Source organism: Globicephala melas, chromosome 11 (assembly GCF_963455315.2).
Source record: "Globicephala melas chromosome 11, mGloMel1.2, whole genome shotgun sequence".
In the NCBI taxonomy this organism is placed as follows: Eukaryota; Metazoa; Chordata; class Mammalia; order Artiodactyla; family Delphinidae; genus Globicephala; species Globicephala melas.
Genome location: NC_083324.2, coordinates 41,646,664 through 41,667,712, shown reverse-complemented (window position 1 = coordinate 41,667,712; position 21,049 = coordinate 41,646,664).

The window sequence follows — 21,049 nt, the reverse complement described above, 5'->3', positions numbered from 1 at the left end:
AGCAACGAAAACACAATGCAGCCAAAAATAAAATAAATTTAAAAAAAAAACACGAAAAAGAAAAGAATTCTTAAAAAAAAAAAAAAAAAGGCTGTGTTTAGCAATCAAGTCACAAAATTCCTGAAAATGTACCAGGTGGCACTCACCAGCCTGTAGGTGCTGGCCCAGCACTCTACAGGGACCCAGGGCTGGGGAAGCAACTTCTGTGTGTCAGGGGCGAGGGGAGCGAGTTCAGCTCTCAGTGGTCAGGGGCCCAAGGGCAGCAGGGTTTTCGGCTTAGCTAAGCCCCACCCCAAGTGCTCCCCGGGGGCCTCCACTAGCAGTGAGGAAGAAATCTTCCCGTGGACTGGCCTGTCTAGTCTCACTGTGCCACGTCACGCAGGACACACTCCCTGAAGGATAGGCCAGCCTGCCCGAGTCATCTAATTTAGGGAAGAGGGTGGAGAAAGTGGGGATGGCCCCGACTCAGCTGTGTGGGTGTGGGTCATGGCCCCGCGCCAGCGTTCCAGTTTCTCACCCACCAGCTATCGCCACACAGCTTTCAGTACGTGCTCACCCTAGTGATCCTGCTGTTACTTAATCCCCTTTCAGTGGCTCCCAGTTCCCCACAAGATAAAGTCCAAACTCCTCAGCCTGGTCTGGAAGGCTCTAGGAATTTTAAAAAGTTGGGCCCTGAGGAATTTGCCCCTTGCTTGCCTAGGTTCCAGGAGAAGCTAGACTTTTCACCTCCCGGAAAACGCTGTGCATTTTTATACTTCTGGGCAGTTCCCTCAGCCAGGAACACCTTCTCCCTTCTTCACCCAGGAAAAGCCTGTCCATTCTTCTCGACCCAGATGGAACATTACCCTATTTAAGAAGCCCCAGCACCTCTATCCCCAGCCAGAATATATCACTCCCTCTCCCCTGCCCTCAAGCCTGGGTGTACATCTGGCTTCTAACACTTTCAGTGCTGCCTTGTCAGGAAAAGTGTAAGATACATGTCCCCTCTGGGCTGTGGCTGGTATCACGTCTAAGTCATCCTTTTTTCCCTAGCGCCAGGAGCACGGTTGAGTCTCACTGAAGTTAGCTGATAGAGGAGAAGCCTGCTGCAGAATCTGAGCACTTCAGTATAAATTCCATAGCATCCAAGACCCCGAGACGTCCATGTTGCAGAAGGTTTCTTCAGACATTTCAAGTCTTTATTGCCCACCTACTACTGTGTGCCAGGAGCCAGCTTGGGGACTTGAGGTAAAACCTCTGAACATGGCCCTCCCTTCCCTGCTCTCCAAGGCACCTGCTCACTCTCCCATGGGGAGCACAGAGACACACACAGTGCAAATAGGCGTGTGGAAGCCGCCAGGAGGAGGTTCTGCAGAAGAACACTGAAGCTGCTGTGGGGACTGGTCTAGCTCAGGTGGTGAAGATGAGGGCCCTCCCAAGAGCCTGGGGGAGCCCCTGCTCCGGGGCTGAGTGTGTGCACATATGTATGTGCATGTATTTGTGTGTGCCTGCATGTGTACATATGTGGGTGCATACATGCCTGTGTGTGTGTGTGTGTGTGTGTGTGTGTGTGTGTGTGGTGCTGAGGAGACAGTGAAACTGAGCAGGACCCTCTGAAGCCTTCCTGGGTACAGAAGTTCCTCTGTGTCCCCGTTTCTTGTTTGTAGAAAAAGGCTTTAGTCTCCTAGGCCTTCCCTGAGTTCCAAAGAGCAGACTTAAGCAGTTACTAATTAGGGAAGTGAGGGCATGCAGAAACAAAGAGAAAACAAATGGTTCCGTAGGAAAACCAATTAGTTCAGTGATAAAACAGTCTTAGTTTCCCCTCAAGAGACACACATAACAGTCTGACGCATATCTTTGAGTTTTTATGCAGAAACTAAGACACCCGCCCAGGTGGAGGACTACATGCTGACTCCAAGACCCCAGACTGGGACCAGAGGGAGGGTTGATAATTAAGATTCCTGAAACACCAACCTGTTACCTCAACACCAACCAATCAGAAGAAAGTCTTGCACCCTGCAGCCCTCACCCCAAACACTGCCTTTAGAAACCCTTCCCTGAAAGCCATCGGAGAGTTAGGGTCTTTTGAGCATGAGCTGCCTGTTCTCCTTGCTTGGTGCTCTGCAAATAAATGCTGTACTTTCCTTCACCACAACCTGGTGTCAGTAGATTGGGTTTGTTGTGCAGCAGGTGAGCAGACCCAAGTTCAGTTCAGTTAAAGTTTTGGCAACCATGAAATGACAGCTGTCCCAAGTGGGCATCTTGCCCATGGCACATTGTCCCCTGGCTGGTGGTGACACTCAGATTCTGTCCAGCAGCTGCCTGAGCACCTTCGTCTCAGGGGCAAACCCTAGAACTTGCTGCTGACCAGGCATTGCTGACCCATGGTGCTTTTGGTTCTACGGTGAAGGAAACAAGGCTCTGGTCCTGGTCTCTTAGACACCTCTGGCAAGTGCCAGAACCTTGTGTGGGACATCAGGATATTCTTCCCTACTGGGTTGCCTTGATTGGAATTTCCCTTTTTTGGGAGGGAAAGGCATAGGACTTGATCGTCTGGTTTTGGGTGGAGTACTGCTTTAATTGGATTTTCCATTCTGGGTTGAGGAGTTCCTTGGCCATCAGGCACCACCTGAGTGGTAATTGGGAAACTCCCTGTTAGACCAAGGCTTGCCTGCGCCCCCATCTGGAATGGCAAGTAGGAAACCTTCCATTCTTGTGCTAGGGAACTGCAACCCTGAGAGGCCATCAGATACTGATCTGCCTGTTTCTAGTAATACCAGCCGTGTGAAAGAATAATGGGAAACCATAACTCTATTCCACCTTGTAGTCCCATATGTGGTGCTCCAAGGACAATGGTGCTTCAAGGACAAAGGACAACCCTGCCTGAAAAAGTGTCAGCATCACACCCCCTACCAGACTCTTAATCACCCTCCCCACCATGTTGCGATGGTTATGAAATTCCTGAGCCCACCTGGGTGACACCCACCTGGGTAACGGGACCTGACCCAAATAAGGAAAGGCATCTGCCCTGTCCTACTCCCACCCTATAGAAGGAAGGTATATGTGCCTCGACCAATCAGCAAACGAAATTTTCACTTGGACCATTCCTTTGTTTTCTGGCTATAAAAACTGATCAATAGCACATGTTCAGTCTTGACTCTCCCAGACTACTAGGAAGTCTGCCCGCTGTTCTGGCAGCAACCCTTCCCTCTAATAAATTCTATCTTCTTTACATTCTGCCTTATGTCTGGAAATTCTTTTCCAACCTGCATTCAGACCACAACACCCTAGGGTGTATTTTGCAAAACTGGGAGATCTTCAGCTATGCTCCCATGAAGGAAAAAATGATATTTTATTGTAATACTGCTTGGCCTCAGTACTCGCTGGGATCTGGAGAACAATGGCCCCTCAATGGTGCTTTAGATTATAACACCATCTTTCCATTAGAACTGTTTTGTAAAAGGGAAGGAAAATGGGATGAAATTGTTTATGTATAGGCTTTTATGATATTCTATCAATGTAAGCCTTTTGGAATTGGTTTGGCTTTTATCTTGGGTGTGTGCATGAGTGTCTTGGTACATTATGTCCAAATCCTGTTTTCTCTCCCTGGTTTTGACCCTCATTAAGGGGTCCTGGTTTTGGAGGAAACTCTACCTGTAGGAGAGGAAGAAAGTGAAAGGATTAATCATTCTCAGAGACATTCCTGGTATTGACCCTTGTTAGAGGGCCCTGGTTTTGACCATTTAGAGGGTCCTGGTAACTTGAATGTGGTCTAGACAGTCCTAGAAACTGATAGTTTAAATTTGGTCTTGAGTCTGATTCAGAGCAGGTAAGTTCACCTGGAAGTGTGAAGGTGAGTGAACGATATGTATTATTGTCTATTACTGTGGTTTGTTTAGACTGAACTGGCTATTTGAGAACTGAAGGAAACCACCATGAAAATGGCCAAAATGGGCTCTTTTGACATTCCAAAACTGGTTTTTGCATATGCAGTTAGAAGATGCTGGTTTTCTACGAGGAACTTATTTTTTTCTCTGGGTGCCTTTGAGATGTAAATGTTCTACCAGGGCTCTCAGGAACTCATCTTATCTGACCCTCTCCTATTCCTAAGACTGAAAATAAAAAGGGGGTGGGGGAAGAGGCCTTTTAATTCAAGCAGGAAAACTATGAGATATCTGTGTCCACGTGGATGTATGTATGTCTGTGTATATTATAGATATGATGTCTTTACCTCCAGGTGGTATTATCAAAATTAATTTGTAAATTAGCTCTATTTAACTGGTTTAAAGGAAATTTAAGTGCTTATATAAATTCTTGGAAATATAAAGGAAACTGATCAGAATGAATTTCAGGTTCACATGATCTGGGAAATATTCAATATTGAATTAATATCTGGTATTAAAGTTAGTGTAGGCTTGTTGGTTTAATTGGTGAGGATGTCTTTAACATCATCAATATTGAGTATGGTAGTTTTATTGTACCTAGTCTAAATGTATCATTAATTACAATAAATATAAATGGATTAAATGGACCAGGTGAAAGAGACTATAAGACCAGAATAAAAAAATTCACACATACACTTACATGCCATTTACAAGAGAAAAATCAAACAAGATCACAGAAATATTTACAGTAAAATGATGAAAAGGATATAGCAGGATAACGTTATCCAAAAGAAAGCTAAGAGGAGCTGTATTACATCAGACAAAATAGACTTTAAACCAAAGAGTGTTATTAGTGATAGAAAGAACATCTATCACTAGAAAGATGTAACATTCTGAAAGTTGAATACAATTAGTAAAATAGCTTCAAAAACCAGGAAGCAAAGAGTGATAGACTACAAGGAGAAACTGACGTATCTGCTCTCATGATGGAGATTTCTGCACTCCTCTCTCCATTGTCGGTAAAGCAGAAAATAAAAAGTAGAGAACAAGGAATGGAAAATGATAGATTATTAGAATAAGAGCCAAATGGAACTTTTAGAAATGAAAAATAACTGAAATTAGAAACCCAATGAATGGGTTTAAAAGTGGATTAGACACAGTTGAGGAGAGATTTGATGAACTCAAAGATATGTCATAAGAAATTTTCTGGAACACTGCACAGAGAGATAAATAGGTAAAAAATATGAAAAGAAGTTAAGATATATAGACAAGCTATGCAGGGCAATAAACGCTTACCTAGAATTCTAGAATGAAAAGAGAAAGAAACTGAGACAGAGCCATACTTAAAGTACTAGGAGCTGAGCATTTTCCACTATGGATTCATGCAGTCCAGTCAATCTTATGCAGGATTTAAAAAAAAAAATCTCTCTATCTATCTCAAGATGCATCAGGATGAGGCTCCAGAACATCACGGTGAGCGCTTAATCCATGACACAGGTCTCACTGCAGAGGACTGTTTCATTTTGGGGATTTTGAAAAAAATAGAAAGGTAGAACTTAGGTCCTGGACAAGTAGAATAGCATATAATTTAGAAGAGTGATAAGAATTCAAATGTTCTACAGAGGTGAATAACTTTAGACTCTGTGATGGTATGCAAAGTGAACATTTCAGGGAGCTGATGCCAAATGCTTTTTATAGCTCTCCAGGATCTAATCAGTGTTCATATATTGCATTTGGTTGTTATGAATAGAGTTGCTTTTAGGACAGTTTTCCTACCTTTTAAATTTCATGATAATTGACTTTCTGAAGAGACCAGGCTAATTGTTTAAATTGCAGAATGTCCTACATTCAGGATTTGCCTGATTGTTTCATTGGGGGCCATTTAACACCGTTTTTTCCTCCTTATAACTTGCAGAGAACATGTTCAATTTAGTCTTTATATGGCATGTGTGATACATACTATAGCACTGTAAATGCACTTAGGCAATTAATTGTATTTGTTACTGACAGACTTTGGGAAAAAAATGAGTATGTAACCTGAGCTTGCGATTTACGTTCACAAAATGAGAGACAATACTGACCTTCTCCACTAAATTTAGACTATCTGGCACATCTAAGTGAGGCAGAATGCCCCTAGGATGGCGAAGAATCACTGGCTAGGACTGAAGTCCGGTGACCGCACAGAGCTGGGACTGGAGTGGCAGCTCCAGGCTGTGGCTCTGTTTCTAGGGCTGCTTCTGCTGTGAGATATGAAAAAACTAATGGGACACAGATTACTTTGATGGCAGATTTAAAAATGAGAGAAAAGAAAATGAGAAGTCTAAGGCTTGAAAGCAAAGAAGACTTAACCTAAAATGATAGGGAAATCATAGCATAAATGGTTTTTTTTTTTTTGCGGTACGCGGGCCTCTCACTGTTGTGGCCTCTCCCGTTGCGGAGCACAGGTTCCGGACGCGCAGGCTCAGTGGCCATGGCTCACGGGCCCAGCCGCTCCATGGCATGTGGGATCCTCCCGGACCGGGACACGAACCCGTGTCCCCTGCATCGACAGGCGGACTCTCAACCACTGCGCCACCAGGGAAGCGATAGCATAACTGTTTGAATTTGTATACTTTACTATTACTTACTGGTAAAAACTCAGGGCTTTGTGAGACTCAGAGTAAGGTTAAAGAAAATAATAAATTTAATATGCTGTGTCCTTTTGTCCACACGCCCACTTCCAAAGGACAGCTGTTTCAAGAAAGCAACCTGAAAGGCTTTTCTGTAAACGGATCCTTCTGTTGTCTGAAGGAACTCATTCGGGTAAAGAGCACCAAGTAGGCATTGTTTAGAAAGGCCCAAATGGAACAAACAGGCATTTTTCAGGTCAGAGGGAACAGATGCAGAAACAAGCTTATTTGGAAAACATTGTGGCTTCTCACCACGACCACTCAGCTGATCACCTGCGTTAGTAAGATCCAGCCACATACTATGAAAACACCGGCCTGAGAGCAGCGATGAACCATTCCGTACTTTGTGTTGGTGTTGGCTAAATTTATTTCTTCACCTCAAATATTTTTGCTGGGAACAAGCAATCAAGACCAACTAGAAGGCATAATCTGGTGGAGAAAAACAGAGCCCTGTGAAAATATTTTCAAGGGTCAGAGTACGCCTGGGGCCACGCTGTCTCAATTAGTGACCCCCAAAGGAGTTTCACTGTGTCCTGCTGTGCTGTTTTGTGCCTGTTCTCTCATTTCATAACAGGAGAAGCCCTATGAATCTCACTCTGCCAGAAAGCGCACATGCTTCGTTTCACAAGCTCAATAGCTCAAATTACACTGGACTTCTTTCACCTGTCGATATGCAAAATGTGGTCTCTGGCCCAGAATGGGCACCACTGGGGAGCCTGTGAGAAATGCAGACTCTTGGGCCCCTCTCCAGGCCTCCTAAGTCAGAACCTACGTTTTAGCAAGACCCCCAGAGGATCTGTAGGAAGGTTAGAGTTTCAGGAGCATGCTGGTTCTTCAACCTGGTTTCACGGCAGGATGCTCTATGTAGATTTAAAGCACAGACGCAGGATGCCAAGTGAGTGTTCGTTTAGAAGTCGCGTGGCATTTTCCACCTTTCAAATTTCTTCTCTAAAATACACTGAGCCAACAGAAAAAAGATCTTAAAGATAATTTTGTTGTATATGCAAACAAAAATTTCTCCTCCTGAACTTGAGGAGCTTGAAATCTTTTCCCTGCTTACCAAGGTGCCACATTGCCTGAATATAGTTCACGGCCCTTGGGGAGGGATTTTGCTACATGGATTCCCTGCTGTATCACAGGGAGTGACATACTTCCCAAATTTCTGACTTTCTGTTTTCCATTTCCCAACATACAACCTACCCAGAATTACATTTTATCACGGTCTGTCATGTTTTGTTTTCATTTATTCAGTACTTTAAAATTCCGACTATATAGGATACCTATAGGAAAGTACATTCACATGTGTGTAACGTAGCAAATAATTGTTAGTGCCCATGTAGCCACCGCATAAATGAAGAAATAATGTCTACTGCTCAAGAGCACTTTCCACCCCTCCTCTCTGCAGTTCTCCAACGCCCCACCTGCCCAGAGATTACCACTATTCTGTTTCTTAGCTTTTCTTTATGATTTTACTATTTATCCACATACCCTACAAAATGTAGCTTGGTTTTGCCTGGTTTTGAACTTTATGGAAATGGAATCCTAATGTATTTTTCTGTTTTACTTCTATTGTTTAACATCCTGTCTGTGGGACACATCCATGTTGTATGTAGCTGTCACTTGCGTATTTTCATTGCTGTAGACAGTCAATTTTATGATTATAGCACATGGGAATTTTCAGTAGAACACTGTGTAATTCAGTCTATTTTTTTTTTTTTTTGGCTGTGTTGGCTCTTCATTGCTGCGCGCAGGCTTTCTCTAGTTGCGGCGAGTGGGGGCTACTCCTCATTGCGGTGCATGGGCTTCTCATTGCAGTGGCTTCTCTTGTTGCGGAGCACGGGCTCTAGGTGCGCCGGCTTCAGTAGTTGTGACTCACGGGCTTAGCTGCTCCGCGGCATGGGGGATCTTCCCGGACCAGGGATCAAACCCGTGTCCCCTGCATTTGCAGGTGGATTCTTAATCACTGTGCCACCAGGAAAGTCCCGATTCAGTCTACTGAACTTTGTTCAGACTTGCCTCACAAGGTATAGTGTGGCCAATCTTTACAAATATTCTCTATGTGGTTAAAGAGAGAGTGGATGCAGCAGTTTGAGGGCAGTGCTTTATTTGTCTGTTAGGCCAAATTTGCTTTGGTATGGTTCCTATCTTCATATTCTGATTTTTTTTTTCTCTGCTTGCTCTGTCAATCACTGAGAGAAGGGTGTTAGTATCTTCCACTATGATTGTGGATTTGTCTAGTTCTCCTTTTAATTGCATCCATTTTTACTTTATAGATTTTGAAGCTGTTAGGCAATCAAACTTTAAATTGTTACATCTTCCTGGAGAAATAAAACTTTTATAGAGTGACTCTTTTTATCTCTAGCAGTGTTAGATTCTCTTTTTATTTGAATAATTTACCTGCAGATTGTTGTATATTTTTTATGTTCACAATCCTGCCATCTATAGATAATGACTTTTTTTCCCCTGGACTCATGCTTTGGTTTGAAGCTCCAGCACAACGTTGAATACAAGTGGGAAGAGCAGGGGACTTTACTGTGTTTCTAAGATCAAAGGGTAAGCATTCCACACATCACTACTCAGTATGGATGTTGAGTTTTATCAAATATAAATCAAATCAGGTCACTCCTCCGCTCAAACCCACAGGTGGCCTCCCCATCTCACTCATCACGAAAGACAAATTCCCTGCAGTAACCTACAAAGCTCTGTATGGCCTGACCCCCTCACTGTTTCTATGCCCTCCTCTCCTACTACTTTGCCTTGTTCAAACTACCCCAGGCACAGTACCAGATTGGTCCTGCCTTGGGGCCTTTGCACTGGCTCTTTTCTCTGCCTGAATGTTATTCTCCCAGATATGACCTGACCAATTTCCTTACTTCCTCATATTTTTGCACAGAAGTCTCCTTCTCATGAGGCCTTAGTGATAAGCTCAGCTAAAATAGCAACTGCCACCCCCAGGCTGTTATACCCTCTTTCCTGCTTCATTCTATCTCCTTGGCCCTTATCACTATTTAGCATATAATGTGAGTTTCTCATTTATCAGGTCTGATTCATTAGTTTATTTAGAGGTAATTATTGATTGTCCCTACGTGCAGGGCCCTGTTCTAGGTACTGGGGATGCAGCAGTAAACAAGACAACCCAGACCCCAGGCATACATTCTAGTAGGAAGGAATACAGGAAAACACACTGCTGCTTCTCCATCTCAAGAAAAAAATCCCTTTGCTTGACCCCACTTTCCCTTCTGGCTTCTGTCCTGTTTCTTTCTACTCTATCTTATAGCAAAACTCGTCAAGAGATGTCTATACCTACTTTGTCTCAGTCTCTCTCCTCCCATTGCTTCTTACAGTTAACTGTCTTGTCAAGGTCACCAACGATCCCAGACGTGGCTAAATCGAGCGGTCCATTCTCAGGACTCCTTCCCTTGCCCGCTCAGCTGTTTCTGACCCAGGTGCTCACTCCTTTCTCCTGGGGCACCTTTCCTAGCTTGCTTCCAGGACAGCACTGTCTCCTGGATTCACTGCTCAGTCTCCTCTGCTGATTCTTCCTCTCTCCATGATCTGTGATATTGGGCTTCTCACCTACACTCACCTCTGTTTTTTTTTGTTTTTTTTTTTCGGTACGTGGGCCTCTCACTGCTGTGGCCTCTCCCGTTGCGGAGCACAGGCTCCGGACGCACAGGCTCAGCGGCCATGGCTCACGGGCCCAGCCGCTCCGCGGCATGTGGGATCTTCCCGGACTGGGGCACGAACCCGTGTCCCCTGCATCGGCAGGTGGACTCTCAACCACTGCGCCACCAGGGAAGCCCTGTATCTTTCTTTATTGTGGTTTAAAAGCCACTTATTCATTTATAACTCCCAACGTTGTATCTTCAGCCCAGACCACACCTCAGATGTTTAGACTTGTATGTCTACCACCTCCCCAAATCCCCATTTGGAGGTCTGGGGAGGGAGGCATCTCAAACTTGTCTAAAAGTGAATTTCCAATCTTCGATTCCCAAGACCTGCTCCTCATCCCTGATACCAAGTCTAACCTTTCAGTTGCTCAGACCGAGACCTTTGGAGTCATTCTTGATTCCTCTCTAATCCTCACTTCCAATCTGAGCTGCTGTCCTTTTCGTTTACCTTCAAACTATACATCTGGAATCAAACTCTCCTACACTGCTAGTAGGAGTATAAGCTGTCAAACTGGAAAACTCTGGGGCAGTACCTGAATATTTGTACATGCTGCTATCGGGCAACGGCACTCCTAGATGTAGGTATCTCCACGAGAAGATCCACCCCAGATGTTATGGCAGCATTCTCTGTATTCTCTGTACTAGCCCAGAAGTGGAACAACCCCCAGTGTCCAGCAACAGTAGAATGGATATGTAAATTATGGACTATTCACTGAGGGAACACTATACAGCAATGAGGATGAACAAACAATTGCAACATACAATAACATAGATGAATCTCACAAACAGAATTGAAAGAAGTTGGACACAATATATACTGTATGATTCCACGTATATAAAGTTGGAAACCAGCCAAGATGAGTCTCAAGTGCTAGAACTCAGGAAGATGGTTACCTCTGCAGGGAGATGGTACCAGAAGGGGGAGCACAGGAAACCTCTGGGGGGCAGACAGAAGTACTATTTTTTTTTAAACTTCTGGCTGTGTTGGGTCTTCACTGCTACGTGCAGGCTTTCTCTAGTTGTGGCGAGTGGGGGCTACTCTGTTGCGGTGTGCGGGCTTCTAATTGCAGTGGCTTCTCTTGTTGCGGAGCAGGGGCTCTAGGCATGCGGGCTTCAGTAGTTGCGGCATGGGGGCTCAGTAGTTGTGGTGCGTGGGCTCTAGAGCACAGGCTCAGTAGTTGTGGCGCATGGGCTGAGTTGCTCCGCGGCATGTGGGATCTTCCCAGACCAGGAATCAAACCCATGTCCCCTGCATTGACAGGCAGATTCTTAACCACTGTGCCACCAGGGAAGTCCTGGGGGGCAGATAATAAGCGATTCTTCACCCTGCTCCTAAACGAAGTGTTTACATTGTAAAAATTCTATGCACTATGCACTTATGATTTGTGCTTTTTGAATTTATTTTTTAATACAGCAGGTTCTTTTTAGTTATCCATTTTATACATATTACTGTATACATGTCAATCCCAATCTCCCAATTCATCTCAACACGCCCCACTCGCCTCGCCCCTGCTTTCCCATCTTGGTGTCCATACGTGTGTTCTCTACATCTGTGTCTCTATTTCTGCCCTGCAAACTGGTTCATCTGTACCATTTTTTCCACATAGATGTGTTAATATACGGTATTTGTTTTGCTCTTTTTGACTTATTTCACTCTGTATGACAGTCTCTAGGTCCATCCACGTCTCTACAAATGACCCAATTTCGTTCCTTTTCATGGCTGAGTAATATTCCATTGTATATATGTACCACATCTTCTTTATCCATTTGTCTCTTGATGGGCATTTAGGTTGCTTCCATGACCTGTCTATTGTAAACAGTACTACAATGAACATTGGCGTGCATGTGACTTTCTGAATTATGGTTTTCTCTGGGTATATGCCCAGTAGTGGGATTGCTGAGTCATATGGTAATTCTATTTTTAGTTTTTTAAGGAATCTCCATACTGTTCTCCATAGTGGCTGTATCAATTTACATTCCCACCAACAGTGCAAGAGGGTTCCCATTTCTCCACACCCTCTCCAGCATCTGCTGTTTGGAGATTTTCTAATGATGCCCATTCTAACTGGTGTGAGGTGATGCCTCATTGTAGTTTTGATTTGCATTTCTCTAATAATTAGTGATGTTGAGCAGTTTTTCATGGGCTTCTCGGCCATCTGTCTTCTTTGGAGAAATGTCTATTTAGGTCTTCTGCCCATTTTTTGATTGGGTTCTTTGTTTTTTCAATATTGAGCTGCATGAGCTGTTTATATATTTTGGAGATTAATATTTTGTCCGTTGATTCATTTGCCAATATTTTCTCCCATTTTGAGGGTTGTTTTTTTGTCTTGTTTGTAGTTTCCTTTTCTTTGCAAAAGGTTTTAAGTTTCATTAGGTCCCATTTCTTTATTTTTGTTTTTATTTCCATTACTCTAGGAGGTGGATCAAAAAAGATCTTGCTGTAATTTATGGCAAAGAGTGTTCTTCCTATGTTTTCCTCTAAGAGTTTTATAGTGTCCAGTCTTACATTTAGGTTTCTAATCCATTTTGAGTTTATTTTGGTGTATGGTATTAGGGAATGTTCTAGTTTCATTCTTTTACCTGTAGCTGTCCAGTTTTCCCAGCACCACTTATTGAAGAGACTGTCTTTCCTCCATTGTATATCCTTGCCTCCTTTGTTATAGGTTAGTTGACCATATGTGCGTGGGTTTATCTCTGGGCTTTCTATCCTGTTCCATTGATCTATATTTCTGTTTTTGTGACAGTACCATATTGTCTTGATTACTGTAGCTTTGTAGTATAGTCTGAAGTCAGGGAGTCTGATTCCTCCAGCTCTGTTGTTTTCCCTCAAGACTGCTTTGGCTATTTAGGGTCTTTTGTGTCTCCACACAAATTTTAAGATTTTTTGTTCTACTTCTGTAAAAAATGCCATTGGTAATTTGATAGGGATTGCATTGAATCTGTAGATTGCTTTGGGTAGTACAGTCATTTTCACAATGTTGATTCTTCCAATCCAAGAACATGGTATATCTCTCCATCTGTTTATATCATCTTTAATTTCTTTCATCAGTGTCTTATCGTTTTCTGCATACCGGTCTTTTGTCTCCCTTGGTAGGTTTATTCCTAGGTATATTATTCTTTTTGTTGCAATGGTAAATGGAGTGTTTCCTTAATTTCTCTTTCACATTTTTCATCATTAGTGTATAGGAATGCAAGAGATTTCTGTGCATTAATTGTGTATCCTGCAACTTTACCAAATTCATTGATTTGCTCCAGTAGTTTTCTGGTGGCAACTTTAGGATTCGCTACGTATAGCATCATGTCATCTGCAAACAGTGACAGTTTTACTTCTTCTTTTTCTATTCGGATTCCTTTTATTTCTTTTTCTTCTCTGATTGCCATGACCAGGACTTCCAAAACTATGTTGAATAACAGTGGTGAGAGTGGACATCCTTGTCTTTTTCCTGATCTTAAAGGAAATGCTTTCAGTTTTTCACCACTAAGAATGTTTGCTGTGGGTGTGTCATATATGGCCCTTATTATGTTGAGATAGGTTCCCTCTATGCCCATTTTCTGGAGAGTTTTTATCCTAAATGGGTGTTGAATTTTTCAAAAGCTTTTTCTGCATCTATTGAGATGATCATATGGTTTTTCTTCTTCAGTTTGTTAATATGGTGTATCACATTGATTGATTTGCATATACTGAACAATCCTTGCATCCCTGGGATAAATCCCACTTGATCATGGTGCATGATCCTTTTAATGTGTTGTTGGATTCTGCTTGCTAGTATTTTGTTGAGGAGTTTTTGCATCTATATTCATCAGTGATTTTGGTCTGTAATTTTCTTTTTTGTAGTACCTTTGTCTGGTTTTGGTATCAGGGTGATGGTGGCCTCATAAAATGAGTTTGGGAGTGTTCCTTCTTTGGCAATTTTTGCTAAGAGTTTGATAAGGACGGGTGTTAGCTCTTCTCTAAATGTTTGATAGAATTCACCTGTGAAGCCATCTGGTCCTGGACTTTTGTTTGTTGGAAGACTTTTAATCACAGTTTCAATTTCATTACTTGTGATTGGTGTGTTCATATTTTCTATCTCTTCCTGGTTCAGACCTGGAGGGACAAATTCTTTCTAAGAATTTGTCCATTTCTTCCAGGTTGTCCATTTTTTGGCATAGAGTTGCTTGTAGTAGTCTGTTAGGATGCTTTGTACTTCTGCAACGTCTGTTGTAACTTCTCCTTTTTCATTTCTAATTTTATTGATTTGAGTCCTGTCCCTCTTCTTCTTGATGAGTCTGGCTAATAGTTTATCAATTTTGTTTATCTTCGCAAAGAACCAGCTTTTAGTTTTATTGATCTTCGCTATTGTTTTCTTTGTTTCTATTTCATTTATTTCTGCTCTGATCTTTATGATTTCTTTCCTTCTACTAACTTTGGGTTTTGTTTGTTCTTCTTTCTCTAGTTCCTTTAGGTGTAAAGTTAAATTGTGTATTTGAGATTTTTCTTGTTTCTTGAGGTAGGCTTGTATAGCTATAAACTTCCCTCTTAGGACTGCTTTTGCTGCATCCCACAGGTTTTGGGTCATTGTGTTTTTGTTGTAATTTGTCTCTAGGTATTTTTTGATTTCCTCTTTGATTTCTTCAGTGATCTCTTGGTTATTTAGTAATGTATTATTTAGCCTCCATGTGTTTCTGTTTTTTGTTTTTTTTCCTGCAATTGATTTCTAATCTCATGGCGTTGTGGTCAGAAAAGATGCTTGATATGATTTCAATTTCCTTAAATTTACTGAGGCTTTATTTGTGACCCAAGATGTGATCTATCCTGGAGAACGTTCCGTGTGCACTTGAGAAGAAAGTGTAATCTGCTGTTTTCGGATGGAATGTCCAATAAATATCAATTAAATCTATCTGGTCTATTGTGTCATTTAAAGCTTGTGTTTCCTTATTAATTTTCTGTTTGGATGATCTGTCCATTGGTGTAAGTGAGGTGTTAAAGTCCCCCATTATTTTTGTGTTACTGTCGATTTCCTCTTTTATAGCTCTTAGCATTTGCCTTATGTACTGAGGTGCTCCTATGTTGGGTGCATGTATATTTATAATTGTTATATCTTCTTCTTGGATTGATCCCTTGATCATTATGTAGTGTCCTTCCTTGTCTCCTGTAACATTCTTTATTTGAAAGTCTATTTTATCTGATCGGAGTATAGCTATTCCAGCTTTCTTTTGATTTCCATTTGCATGGAATATCTTTTTCCAACCCCTCACTTTCCGTCTGTATGTGTCCCTAGGTCTGAAGTGGGTCTCTTGTAGACAGCATATATATGGGTCTTGTTTTTGTATCCATTCAGCAAGCCTGTGTCTTTTGGTTGGAGCATTTAATCCATTCACATTTAAGGTAATTACCAGTATGTAATTTCCTATTACCATTTTCATCATTGTTATGGGTTTGTTTTCGTAGGTCCTTTTCTTCTCTTGTGTTTCCCACTTAGAAGTTCCTTTAGCATTTGTTGTAGAGCTGGTTTGATGGTGCTGAATTGTCTTACCTTTTGCTTGTCTGTAAAGCTTTTGATTTCTCCGTTGAATCTGAATGAGATTCTTGCCACATAGAGTAATCTTCGTTGCAGGTGCTTCTCATTCATCACTTTAAATATATCGTGCCACTCCCTTCTGGCTTGTAGAGTTTCTGCTGAGAAATCAGCTGTTAACCTTATAGGAGTTCCCTTGTATGTTATTTGTCATTTTTCCCTTGCTGCTTTCAATAATTTTTCTTTGTCTTTAGTTTTTGTCAATTTGATTACTATGTGTCTCAATGTGTTTCTCCTTGGGTTTCTCCTGTATGGGACTCTGCACTTCCTGGACTTGGGTGGCTATTTCCTTTCCCATGTTAGGGAAGTGCTCGACTATAATCTCTTCAAATATTTTCTCGGGTCCTTTCTCTCTCTCTTCTCCTTCTGGGACACCTATAAAGCAAATGTTGTTGCAGTTAATGTTGTCCCAGAGGTCTCTTAGGCTGTCTTCATTTCTTCTCATTCTTTTTTATTTATTCTGTTCCGCAGCAGTGAATTCCACCATTCTGTCTCCCAGGTCACTTATCCGTTCTTCTGCTTCAATTATTCTGCTATCGATTCCTTCTGGCATATTTTTCATTACAGTTATTGTGTTGTTCATCTCTGTTTGTTTGTTCTTTAATTCTTCTAGGTGTTTGTTCTTTAATTATTTTATGTGTTTGTTAAACATTTCTTGTATCTTTTCGATCTTTGCATCCATTCTTTTCCTAAGTCCTGGATCATCTTCACTATCATTATTCTGCATTCTTTTTCTGGACGGTTTCCTATCTCTACTTCATTTAGTTGTTTTTCTGGGGTTTTATCTTGTTCCTTCATCTGGTACATAGCCCTCTGCCTTTTCATCTTGTCTATCTTTTTACGAACATGTTTTTTGTTCCACCTGCTGCAGGATTATAGTTATTCTTGCTTCTGCTGTCTGCCCTCTGGTGGCTGGAGGCTTGTGCAAGTTTCTGATGGGAGGGACTGTTGGTGGGTAGAGCTGGCTGTTGCTCTGGTGGGTAGAGCTCAGTAAAATTTTAATCCACTTGTCTGCTGATGTGTGGAGATGGGTTCCCTCCTTGTTGGTTGTTTGGCCTGAGGTGAACCAACAATGGAGCCTACCCAGCTCTTTGGTGGGGCTAATGGAAGACTCTGGGAGGGCTCACACCAAGGAGTATTTCCCAGAACTTCTGCTGCCAGTGTCCTTGTCCTCACAGTGAGCCACAGCCACCCCCCTCCTCTGCAGGAGACCCTCCAACACTAGCAGGTAGGTCTGGTTCGGTCTCCTATGGGAACTGCTCCTTCCCTTGGGCCCCGATGTGCACACTACTTTGTGTGTGCCTTCTAAGAGTGGAGTCTCTGTTTCCCCCAGTCCTGTCGAAGTCCTGCAATCAAATCCCGCTAACCTTCAAAGTCTGATTCTCTAGGAATTCCTCCTCCTGTTGTCGGACCCCCAGGATGGGAAGCCTGATTGGGGGCTCAGAACCTTCACTCCAGTGGGTGGACTTCTGTGGTATAAGTGTTCTCCAGTTTGTGAGTCACCCACCAGCAGTTATGGGATTTGATTTTATTGTTATTGCGCCCCTCCTACCATCTCATTGTGGATTCTCCTTTGTCTTTCGATGTGGGGTGTCTATTTTGGTAAGTTCCAGTGTCTTTCTGTCGATGACTGTTAAGCAGTTAGTTGTGATTCTGGTGCTCTCGCAAGAAGGAGTCTATGCACTTTTATGTAAGTTTTACTTCAATTTATTTAAAAAAATTTTTAATTTAATTAATTAACTTGTTTATTTATTTTTGGCTGCGTTGTGACTTCGTTGTTACGAGTGGTATTTCTCTGGTTGCAGCGAGCGGGGGCTACGCTTCATTGTGGTGTGCAGGCTTCTCACTGCAGTGGCTTCTCTTGTTGCAGAGCACGGGCTCTAGGTGCACGGGCTTTAGGAGTTGCGGTGCATGGGCTCAATAATTGCGATGTGCAGGCTCTAGGGCGCATGGGTTTCAGTAGTTGTGGTGTGTGGGCTCAGTATTTGTGGTGCATGGGCTTAGCTGCTCCGCTGCATGTGGGATCTTCCCAGACCAGGGATCAAACCCATGTCCCCTGCATTGGCAGGTGGATTCTTTTTTTTTTTTTTAATTAAAAAAAATATTTTATTTATTTTATTTTTGGCTCTGTTGGGTCTTTGTTGCTGCACGTAGGCTTTTCTCTAGTTGCAGCAAGCAGGGGCTACTCTTCGTTGCAGTGCATGAGCTTCTTATTTCGGTGGCTTCTCCTGTTCTGGAGCACAGGCTCTAGGCACGCAGGCTTCAGTACTTGTGGCACGTGGGCTCAGTAGTTGTGGTGCATGGGCTTAGTTGCTAAGCGGCATGTGCGATCTTCCTGGACCAGGGCTGAAACCTGTACCCCTGCACTGGCAGGTGGTGCAGGCGGATTCTTAACCACTGCGCCACCAGGGAATCCCAGGGGGCAGATAATAAGCGATTCTTCATCCTGGTCCTACATGAAGTGTTTACTTTGTGAAAATTCTTTGCACTGTGCACTTTTATGTAAGTTTTAGTTCAATTTAAAAGAAAGTCCAGACTCAATCACACCCTTACCACCTCTGCTGCTCCTACCTTGGTCTAAGTCATTGGTTCTCACCCGGATGAATCCTAAAGTGCTCCTGCTCCTGCTCCCAATCTTGCCCAAGGACAGTCTATTCATTTTTTTTTTTTTTTTTGCGGTACGCGGGCCTCTCACTGTTGTGGCCTCCCCTGTTGCGGAGCACAGGCTCTGGACGCGCAGGCTCAGCGGCCATGGCTCACGGGCCCAGCCACTCTGTGGAATGTGGGATCTTCCTGGACCAGGGCACGAACCCATGTCCCCTGCATCGGCAGGCGGACTCTCAACCACTGCGCCACCAGGGAAGCCCAGTCTATTCTTAATATACCCAGACTGGTCCTTTTAAATGTCATCAGATTTTATCATTCCAAGGCTCACAACCACAATGTTTCTTTCAGAGTAAAACCTTGAATCTCTCCAGCAGTCCCCCAGGCCAGCATGATCCTGCCCTGCTGCTCTTGCTGACATGATTCAGGCATGTAGCTCCTCGCTGCCTTTCAACACGCCAGGGCCGCTCCCACCCAAGGCCTTTCCCCTGGTGTTCCCTCGGTTTGGGGTGCTCATCCCCCAGGGCTGACCCCTCACAGCCTTGGCTCAGTGTCTCCTCAGTGAGGCCTACTCTGACCCGCCCACTGATCTTGCATCCAGCATCCCTCTGGCACTCTTTGTTTTTTTTGGCTGCACCACGTGGCATGCAGGATCTTAGCTTCCCGACCAGGGTTCGAACCCATGCCCCCTGCAGTGGAAGCACAGATTCTTAACCACTGGACCACCTGGGAAGTCCCCCTCCGACACTCTTAATCCTCCTAATTCTACTCCATTATTATTACGTTACCACAGCGCATTCTTCTTCTAACATACTGCCAAAACTCATCAAACTGTACCTTAAAATAGGTGTATGTTATTGTAAACTTTATCTCAAAAAGGTGGTTAAAAATAAGGTGGTTTATTTGTTTAGAATAATGTAATAATTATCTAAGGGCAATACCCACCGTGGACCCAGGAGCAGGTCTAAAGATGTTACATTAGAGTCCAAAAACATTTGGCAAGAATGCATAGTGGTAGGAATGTAAATTGGCACAGCCACTGTGGAAAACAGTATAGAGGTTCCTCAAAAAGCTACAAATAGGGACTTCCCTGCTTGCGCAGTGGTTGAGAATCCACATGTAGGTGACATGGGTTTGATCCCTGGTCCGGGGAGAGCCCACATGCCACGGAGCAACTAAGCCCGTGTGCCAGAACTACTGAGCCTGTGCTCTAGAGCTTGCGAGCCACAACTACTGAAGCCCGCATGCCTAGAGCCTGTGCTCTGCAACAAGGGAAGCCATTGCAATGAGAAGCCTGCGCACTGCAACAAAGAGTAGCCCCTGCTTGCTGCAACTAGAGAAAGCCTGCGTGCAGCAATGAAGACCCAAAGCAGCCAAAAAATAAATAAAATAAAATAAATAAATAAAAAATAAATAAAAATCTTAAAAAAACCCCACAAAAGCTAAAAATAGAACTACCATATGGTCCAGTAATTCCACTCCTGGGTATATATCTGGAAAAAACGAAACACTAATTCAAAAAGATACGTGCAGCCCAATGTTCACAGCAGCACTATTTACAATAGCTAAGACATGGAAGCAACCCAAGTTCCCATCACAGATGAATGGAGGAAACCATAAACAAAAAGAAAAGACAACCCACAGAATGGGAGAAAATATCTGCTAACGATGTGACTGAAAAGGAATTAATCTCCAAAATTTACAAACAGCTCATGTGGCTCAATATTAAAAAAACAAACAACCCAATCAAAAAATGGGCAGAAGACCTAAATAGACATTTCTCCAAAGAAGACATACAGATGGCCAAGAGGCACAGGAAAAGATGCTCGACATCACTAATTATGAGAGAAATGCAAATCAAAACTGCAATGAGATATTACCTCATACCAGTCAGAATGGCCATCAACAAAAAGTATACAAACAATAAATGCTGGAGAGGGCATGGAGAAAAGGGAACCCTCCTACACTGTTGATGGGAATGTAAACTGGTACAGCCACTATGGAGAACAGTATGGAGGTTCCTTAAAAAAACTAAAAAAAACCAAAAAGCTACCATATGATCTGGCAATCCCACTCCTGGGGATATATCCAGAGAAAACCATGGTTCGAAAGGATACATGCACCCCAATGTTCATTGCAGCACTGTTTACAATAGCCAAGACATGGAAGTAACCTAAATGTACATCGACAGATGAATGGATAAAGAAGATGTCGTATATATATACAATGGAATACTACTCAGGCATAAAAAAGAATGAAATAATGCCATTTGCAGCAACATGGATGGACGTGGAGATTATCATACTAAGTGAAGTAAGTCAGATAGAGAAAGACAAGTATCATATGATACCACTTATATGCAGAATCTAAAATAAATGATACAAATGACTTATTTATAATACAGAAACAGACTCACAGACTTAAAGAACGAACTTATGGTTACCAAGGTGGGGGAAGGATGGGGGGGGTGGGTAGATTGGGAGGTTGGGATTGACGTATACACACTGCTATATTTAAAATAGATAACCAGGGACTTCCCTGGTGGTCCAGTGGGTAAGACTCCACGCTCCCAATGCAGGGCCTGGGTTTGATTCGTGGTCATGGAACTAGATCCCCCATGCATGCCACAACTAAGAGTTCACATGCCGCAACTAAGAGTCCACATGCTGCAACTAAGTCCGCAT